At 45.9% G+C, this 8986-nt stretch overlaps 1 long non-coding RNA gene across 1 annotated transcript in view; it reads right to left on the minus strand.

Moving 5' to 3' along the window:
- LOC116486394 overlaps window positions 1-8406 on the minus strand; it is a 37633-nt gene extending 29227 nt beyond the window's left edge. The window contains exon 1 of the long non-coding RNA XR_004252949.1: window positions 8350-8406. This is a non-coding gene — a long non-coding RNA (uncharacterized LOC116486394). The remainder of the gene's footprint in view (window positions 1-8349) is intronic.
- Window positions 8407-8986: the final 580 nt, after the last annotated feature.

Here is an 8986-nt window from a genome sequence, read left to right on the forward strand (position 1 = left end):
TTCAAGTGATACTGGTCATCACTTCTCCCTTAAGTGAGTATTGGCTTCCTCCCCTGGCATATCTTTGTTTATCTTTTATGTAATGGCTTAATACATTGTTAAGACACAAAAGAACTCATTAAGTCATTCAAAATACACTGAAATATCTCCAGTAAATTAAATCATGTCAAGAACTCGTATACAAAGGAAAATGTAAGGCATTTTCTAAATACTCTCCAAGGACAACCAGTATAGTAAGATGGACATTCTCCCTAACTTGACTTTAAGGTAATTTCCTTTCTTTCTCCCCAGTGAAAACCTCAAGTCATTCTAAAAAAGTGATGGTTTTTCCAAAAAATGGATGAGCTCAGTTTCAGATAGCCAGGTCTACAATGCATAAAACTAGATATAAAAAAAAAAAAAAAAAAAAAAAAAAAAAAAAAAAAAAAACACCGTTTTTATTATTTTGACTTCTTTCAGATGCATTTCCCCGCTGCCAATCTTGAATCCACATCTTTCTGAATAAAAACTAGTGACACATCCAACCACACATTACAGACCCATACAAACGGAAGAAGTGGAGAAATAACAACTTATGGGAATCTAAAACTGTTAAGCTGGCATGCCACAACAGTAATTGATAAGAGCTGTTTTAAACTACCAATTAACCAGCATGGGTTATAAGTGTTGGACGCAGCAGCAAGCAGTCTCTTAGAATAACAAGAAATTGTTCTCGTTTCTGTTCCATAGAAATAGATTGCACAGCTCATCCCTGCAAACACAAGTGGTGGTGAATCATAATTTCATTAGCCTCCACAACAAAAGATGGTTTGATTATAAGAAATTAGGCATCAAACATATTTACAGCCTCCATGTTGCAAATTCGGCTCGGAAGATCCCAAGGTCAAACATTTGATTTAGAAATCAGTGCCTGACTCGCATGCTATTGAAGTCTGGGCTCTTCTGCGTGGAAGTGGCAATACAGAAAGCCTGTTCGTTTAAATAAACATCCCATCGTGGTTTCTTTGTTTAAAAACACTAGTAATCCAAACTAGTGGATTAGTGAAGACTAGTGACTGCAGCTCAGTGCTATTCATTAACTCCAATAACATGAGGTATGCTGCAAAAAAAAAATAAAAGGCATTGTTTTCCTGGCAGAAGCTGAGATGTTTTATGACATTTCCAACAAAGAGGAAAATGTGGTTAAAACAAAAGTCTCTAGATGTCTTTCAAATATACATAACACTCATGAAATGTAGAGAAACCATTGTTTCAGCCCTGAGTTCTTACTGTGTTTGGAAAAGCACAATTTGGGGGAAAAAAGGAATAGTCATGAAAGTCTAACGCTGTGTAAGAAAGCTTTGATATAATCCAGAGCAAGAAAATTACACATTATTGTACTTCTGTGAATCAGATCACAGCTGAGACTGGGACAATTGGTTTCTCTCACACAGCAGATTTCAAGCATCAACTGGTTGCAGCAAAGTGATTAGTTTTCCTGGACATGGGAAGACAAAATAGAGGATGTGATTTGACAACTCTGCAAAATTCAAAAGCAACTAAAAGAAAGAAACATTATGGGGTTGCTTTCTAAAAAGACTTCACAAATTTCCTGTGGTAGTCTGCTGGCGCTGCTGGACAGTCTCAGTACAAATTCGGTCTCACTCTTTAAGCTAACATTTTTCTGCAAGTACTTCAACTAGAAACATACAAATGGTTTTAGAATTGATAAAATATTAATGCAGTTCCCAGCAATTCAATGAATCTATTCACAGCTGAACATCAAACACAGATTTTAGAGCATGTAAAACCCCTAATGAACACTAGTTTTTCTAACGCCATATGACCAATGCTCCTTCAGCCCTAAGCCCATCAGAATTACTCCGAAGGCTAGATTAGCAGCCATTCGCTTTGGGACTCTGCTCAGTCACAGGAGCCCTGAAGTGGACCTATACTCTTTCAAAATATTTTAGCCCAACATTCATAAAATCACTGATGTCATGTTCAAATTAAATTGAAGGTGGGGAAAAAAAAAAAAAAAAAAAAAAAAAGCATTTCTGATGAGTATGTTGTCTAATGTGTCAGCAGCTATTCCATTTTGTGGTGCTTTAGCATGGAGCCTGAGCTCTTACAATGAATCAAGAAGCCCTGAGCATCCTTCCTACCATGTTGCTCTCTCTGTTCACTCCAGCACCCAAATACACCGCAGCAGAAGTTGAAGAAGAGACCACAGAGCAGCTTGGAGTTGTTTTCCTCAGCCTGTTCTTTAAAGAGGCCACAAACAGGCAGAATGAAGCCGAATCCCAAGCAAATGCAAGCTTTACGTAGTGTACTTCTCTATCCCATCTGTAACCCTTTTTACACATGAAATGATAACGTAGAAAGTGCTTAGCACTGGAGCAAGTTGTGATAAGAACCTAAAGGTTTGCTAAAGTTTGGAGAAAGATACAAAGCACATACTATTTCGGCCCACATTAGGGCTCCTGAAGGTAGCACTGTCCCTTCCCACTCCCTAACGTTACCCAGCTGCATGACTTAGCCCTCCACACGCTGTTCCCATGAGTTTCACTTCAGGAAATTTTCCACAAAATCAAATGCTCAGCAATGTCAGTCTGACAAAGGGCTTCAACTTCAGAGCCCTTCTTTGCGGGCAAAGAGCTTTCAGTGGCAGATCCATTTTTCCTCAAAACGTTTGTTTCAAATAAATGTACTTAAACTGTAGTACCTCTGCTGCACTTTAAGGAGCTTAATATCTTCTAGCGTGGACATGCATACATCGTGCTATCTCCAGAATTTGAAAACTGGAAATAAAAGAGGTTTACTAAGCTATTAAAAAATGCAGGTACTTCAATTAGTAAACTTAAGATCTGGGAGCTCTTTAAGAAAAAAGTGTAAGAGTGTATTGGAAAAGGCATGAACAAAGACAACGGTTTCCATCAGGTTTTTTGGCTATTCTACATGTATCTATTATTCCAAACACTTCTTTGGTACAGGGCTGTTGTGGTATGCAGCCTTCAGCCATTTTTAAGAGATAAAGATAGCAGACGTTCACTTCCCTCACACGACATTAAGAGTTTAAAACTACTAAATGGCCTTTTTTAAAAAAAAGTTCTGTGGACGCATGCCCTTAATACCTTAACATCAGTCACTACCTCACAAACTGGACATGCAAAGCAGCATTCCAGTCAGCACAAATTGCAGTAATTTCTTGCAGAAGTACTGTCTGGAGACAGGAGTCAAAGCTGAGCTTTGCGCTTCGAATTAGGATTCAGCTTCTGCGTTTGAGAAGTGTATCAATCCCAATTACTCTGAGTACATAATGAACAGAAAATTAAATAAATCCATTAGCTTAATCTTAACCTAAATGAGTCCTTAAAGATGCTTAAAAATTGCCTCTATACTGAATGCTCGCTCTTTGATGTATTTAATCCAGAAGTGTCACGAGCAGGATATGGGCATAAGATCCCAGGTTGTTCTGAATGCTAAATTATTCATCATGGCAATCAAACCCTTGAACATCAGAGTGAAAGCACAACTCTGACCAATCACAACTAATTTGCACTTGAACCCTCGCAAGACTCAGAAGTCTATCGTACTTGTAAAAAGAAAAAAGAAAAACAAAATGCATGCACCATTAGCTAGCAAAGCTAAGAAATGACCAGATGAGATTGCATCAGCTTGTCATCCACTTTTGGCAGGAGTGGGAGATGACTTTCTGGTCAGTCTTAGTCATTGCTCATCCTGGCCACTACGGGTATACTCATTTCAGAATCCTTTGTGGAGACACCTGATTAAGACCAGTAATAGATACCTCTTTCTCTTCATATAGCTCCGTGGACCTTAGATTAATTTTTCATTCTGCTTCTCAGTCAGCCCCTTCGCTCATGAGCGCTTCCAAACCTCCCTTCACCTGCTGGCAGTCAATTCCAACCTGTTGCCAACACTCTCCTCCCCAGTTTGCTCCTCACAGGACCTTCCAAAAAGCCTAAGCCTTGCTTCCCTCTCCCTGCGAGAAGCCTGGTATTAACACACCCTTTCTAATTCTCCGTGTAATTCTGGTTGTCATTTACAGCCTGCACCACGGTATTGCTAGCATGCGTGCAATCTCAGATGGCATGAAGAAAGATAAGATAATGAAGACCTGTGGCTGTGGAAAAGTAAACAGACTCGGATTCAAATTCTGCAGGCTCTGCTGGCCTCGACCATGCTGTGCCTGTAAAATGAGGCTAGCATTGCCGTCTCTTGTGGCAGTCCTTAACACGAGGTATTTATGCGCTGTGATATTCCCATAACTCCCGCGGCTGATGGGAGGCACCAGCTGAAGCTCCAGAGCCTTTTCTGATGCAGCACAAGGAGAATCAAAGACCAGGACAAAGCCTCTCGCTTGCCTGCAACAGGTTTTCCATGGGGAACTTGGATGCTGTGTATCATCCCAATTCGGCTGTTCCACAAAACTGCGATGACAAACTTTGTCGCGTGACTTCAGCGGCAATTCAGGAGCTGCTAGAACTTAGCATGAAAACAGCACTGCATCCTGTTACAGGGGAATGCTGAGTAAGTTTTCTAACTCAGCAAGGTTTCTGAGAGTTGATGCCAGCATGGCAGAGGAAAACATGGGAAAACACTTCTCCCCTTACCTAGGGATGAGTTTCCCATCAGCTGATCCTACAGCCTGAACTTCCACAGCAGCACACTGTCTGCTGCTGCTGCTTTATCTGCTCTTCACTGACCTTAACTTCTCACGGAGGAATAAGCACAGGCTCGAGGAGCATCAGATTAGGCAGGACAGCAGCCTGCAACACAGATAGCGCTCAAAACCCCTACCTGCGTATATCTTCAAAGTGCTGGAAGAGAGCTGATAGCAAAGGAAGAATACACAAGCTGAAACCATCAATGAGAGTTGCAGCGGTCATTAAACTCAAATTTCAGTGAGAAAGCACCATTATAGAGCTCTGACTATTCAGGATAACTTCCATTTCCCCAGAAATAAAGCGAAACACTCTACTACCAAAATCAAATACCTTGGCAAAAAAAAGTTTTGAAGCCACTTCACAGTCATGTTGCATTAACATAGTTCCATACCTACCGTTTAAAGGCAGAAAAGAGAACAAATATATTCTTTTAATGCTTCAAAATAAAGCTCTGGGTAACAGGAGCAATGGTGACAGGTGACACCAGGAGACCCCCTGTGGAGATGGCCTTGCCTAGGGTGCCTTTTCTTAACCAGCCAGGTCAAACCTCCCTGCACGCTTGCTTTCAGTGACACCTGAGGTTTTATCAGCTAAATGCAACTTCTTACACTGGCTCCACGGGCCCTTCAGACAAAGGCACAAGAAACCCGAGTCACATTTCCCACAAGAAAGTAGGAACCAGCGCTGGGTGATCTGCAGAGCTTTAACAATTCAAGTTCCTTCTCCTTGGCGGATCACGCCTCGAGGAGCTGGGGGGGAGTTAGCACAACACACACGCGAGGTATTTATGCAGTGCTCAAAGTCACAAGCCTCTAATTCAACTGAAAGTAAATGCCCCTTAAGAGTATCCGTATTTCATTGCGCAAAAACGTATTTAAGCGATCAAAAAGTGAATAATAGAGCAGTTAGCCAGCTCTTTAATACATTAGCTAAAAGTATATCAATTGCATTGATTTTTATGATGGGCTGATTTCACATAATGGACTAAGCTGGCTAGAAAGACTGTAAAAGGGGAAAAATGCTTTGCTAGAATTAGTGGGAGGTGGCGTCAAAATGCTTTTAAGACACGCATACAGTTAAAACATTTTATTTGGGGATGTTAAATTTAGAATACTACTGTCAAGAACAGGTTTGGTGCTCAAGTCGAGTAAAAGCCACGATCACAACTCTGCGGAGATAAAGCAAAATATCATGGAAATCTGGAAATTAAGTTTTATCTTTATTCTTTTATTCCTAGCTACGAAGCAGAAAGCTTGGACTACAAGCACATCATCAAAGCTCAGCACAGCAAAAGGTTAACAGGATGCCTCAAGGATCCATAAAGCAAGCTGCACGTAAAGGCAGTTATTAATGACCTGAGAAGTTAAAAACGTTCACAGTGATGGGAGCTCAGGCAAGCACAAAAGAACGAAAACGTAACTAACTGGGAGCTAATCAACCACAATGTACAAGCAACAGGGCAGCAGATAAAACTCGGTGGTAATAAACGCAGAAGAAGTGGCCCTGAAAATTGAAGACGGAATAACCAGTATGGTCAGCAACTTACGAATTAAGTAGACCTAGCATAAACAAGAGGATTATGAGCATCCCTGTGGAAAGCGAGAAAGACCTGTGCTTGATATGAGAGTGGAGCTGTTGGAAATGAAAAACGTCAGGACTCCAGAGGAGCTAGCAAGTGCTAGCAAAACTGGGATATCTTCATAAAAGTAGTGGGTCAGCCTCAGTGTCTCAGAAAAGCTGCTCTAGTTTTAAATTGTGTGGCTGAAGAAAACTTTTATGAAGAGATTAGAAATTAGTACTGGTAATATAAAGAATAATGAAGCAAGACGTGAAAATATGAGCAGTTATTAGCAGACTAAGCAACAAACAGACTGGAAATTTACACCTGAAAGACTAAGAGGCAGGTCAGAGCTACCATTCTGGGATAGACAATGCGTAAATTTCTGAAGTGATTTCTACAGCGTGCCTTTGTAACCCAGAATCTGCCAGCAGGGAAAGAAGGGCAGTAAGGTGTGGGGAGCACCAAGTAAGGATTCACCTCTGCTGCTGTCAGGTATCGGTGTAAGGCCCTCCCACAACAGAAGTGCTCAGCACTGCTCCAGATTTCAGTTCATAGTTTAACACAAATAAAAAAAAAATAATAAAATAAAATAAAAAAACACTCAGGAATTCTTGTTCAAAGCAAATGGCCTATAAGCATGAAAGCGCCCCATGCTCAGCAGCAACACTCCAGGTGCTAAAAGGTGTTTTCATGTAACCTGCACCCCCCAAAAAGTGCCGTCAGTTTGTAGGCCACACTGAAAGAAACAGGCTGAGGATGGCAGCAGCACCAAGACCATAACATTTCAGTCCGGTGAATCAAACTTCTGTCCCAGGTGGATATTCTGGGACTTACCACGTGCACTTGAGATCTCTAAAAATACAAAATGCAAGATCTTGCAAGAATCTCTTGTCTCTCAAGCTACACTTAATTCAAATTACATTCAACCGCGTTAAGTGTTTGGAAGGATCCTATTTTTAGGCGAGTGTCCCTGGAGCTACTTTTTGTTCTCAACCCAAAGATAAACACCACGCTATTTCTGTGACAGAAGAAAGAAAAATATTTCACGAGTTTACAGCCAGCGTGCAGCTTGACCAACACGCATGCAACAAAGAAAGGACGGCAGCAGAGACGAGGAAGGAAGTTCTTCCAGCAAGAAGACAGCAGGGTACTATTTTACCCAGGCAGCAGCTTGGCACCCAAATTCATGCTGAAGCACCTCCGTTCTTCCCCCGTATAGCTGATATATAGCTGATAGAGCTCGTTCAGGAATCAGCTAACAAACCCAGCCTGCGATGACTGAGGGCAGGGGGAAGAAGGGAGCTAGATGTTTGTCCGGGAGCAGCACCAGGCAGGCAATGGCTGTCACATGCTGCTTGTAAAACATTTCCACGCCAGTTTTTGAACCGGCACGCTCCAAATTAAGGAAGAAGGCGTCTTCCTTCACAGAGCCACAGTTGGGAAAAGCCAGGCAGCGTCCTACAACAGCCCGGGTGTTATCACCTTGATCTCAAGGGTGGCTCGTCTGCGGCGTCCTTGCCAGGTGCCAGCTGTGTCACCTCCTGGAGACGATCACAGCGCACCAGCTCCCCACCGACACTCACCTCAGGGAGATTTCTCCCCGACGTGCTCCCACCAACACGGTGGGAAGCCGGAGGAGACGCAGCGAGCTCGGCGCTACCCGCACCGCTCCGGGGAGGACAGGAACCCAATCCCAAGCCACGGAAAGCGACGAGGCTGGCACCAGCAAAGCCCCACGCTTTCTCCAGCATAAGCAGCCCTTTGTATCTGGGAGAAAGACGAGTCCTGAGGTGCTCCAGGCGTGCACGGTCCCCTCCGCCGCTGCAGCGGGCGGCACGGCTTGGGTTTTGCACAGCTCCTGCGCTGCCAGCACCGCTCCCACAGGCACCAGGTGCCGGCTCACTCGCCATAAAAGTTATTTCTCCCGGCAGCTGCCGCCCCAAACCCGCTTTGTGCCTCCACACCCGCACTCCACAAGCCCACAGCCTGACAGCTCCTGGGGCACGACCCCAGGCAGGGAAGGAGGAAGGGAGGGGGACGGGGGCATACCCCGGGGGATGCGGGACGCGGAGGGGACAGCGGAGGGCTTTTAGGGTGTTTTTTGGGGCAGGAACTCACCTCGGCGAGGCGGGAGGGACGCGGGTTGCCCGGCGCTGCCCTGCCTGCGGCCAGCAGCAGCAGCGGCAGCAGCGGCGGCGGCGGCGGCGGCGGCGGCGTGGGGGAGGCGCCGCCGCCGCCGTGGCGCAGCCGGGGCTGGGGCTGGAGCTGGGGCTGGGGCCGCCTCGGCCCCGCTCTTCCTGCGGCGCGGTCAGACGGAGCCCGGCGGAGGGGCAGCAGCAGCAGGAGGAGAAGGAGAAGGAGAAGCAGCAGCAGCCGCCGCCTCCTCCTCGTCCTCCCTCAGCACCCCGGAGCCGGCAGCTGCGGAGCCCCGGCGGCGCCCGCTCCGCATCCCCCAAGCCCTGCGCGCAGCAGCAGCAGCGGCGGCGGCGGCGGCGGCGGTGCCCGTGGCCGAGCCCCGCTCAGCGCCGCGCCTCCATCACCGGCGGCAGGGAAGGGGGCGGCCGGCAGGAGGAGCCCGCCCGGCCCCGCTCCGCCCCGCCGCCGGGCCCGGATGTGGCGGAGGGAGAGGGAGGGAGGGAGGGAGGCAGGAGCCCCGCGGGGCCATGAGGCGCCGAGCCCCGTGTGAGGGGAAGCACACCCTCCCCCCCCCCCCAGGCTGTGTAATGCCGCTGGTTTTGGGAACGGCAGTAATAAA

This window comes from Aythya fuligula, chromosome 2 (assembly GCF_009819795.1).
Source record: "Aythya fuligula isolate bAytFul2 chromosome 2, bAytFul2.pri, whole genome shotgun sequence".
Lineage (NCBI taxonomy): Eukaryota > Metazoa > Chordata > Aves > Anseriformes > Anatidae > Aythya > Aythya fuligula.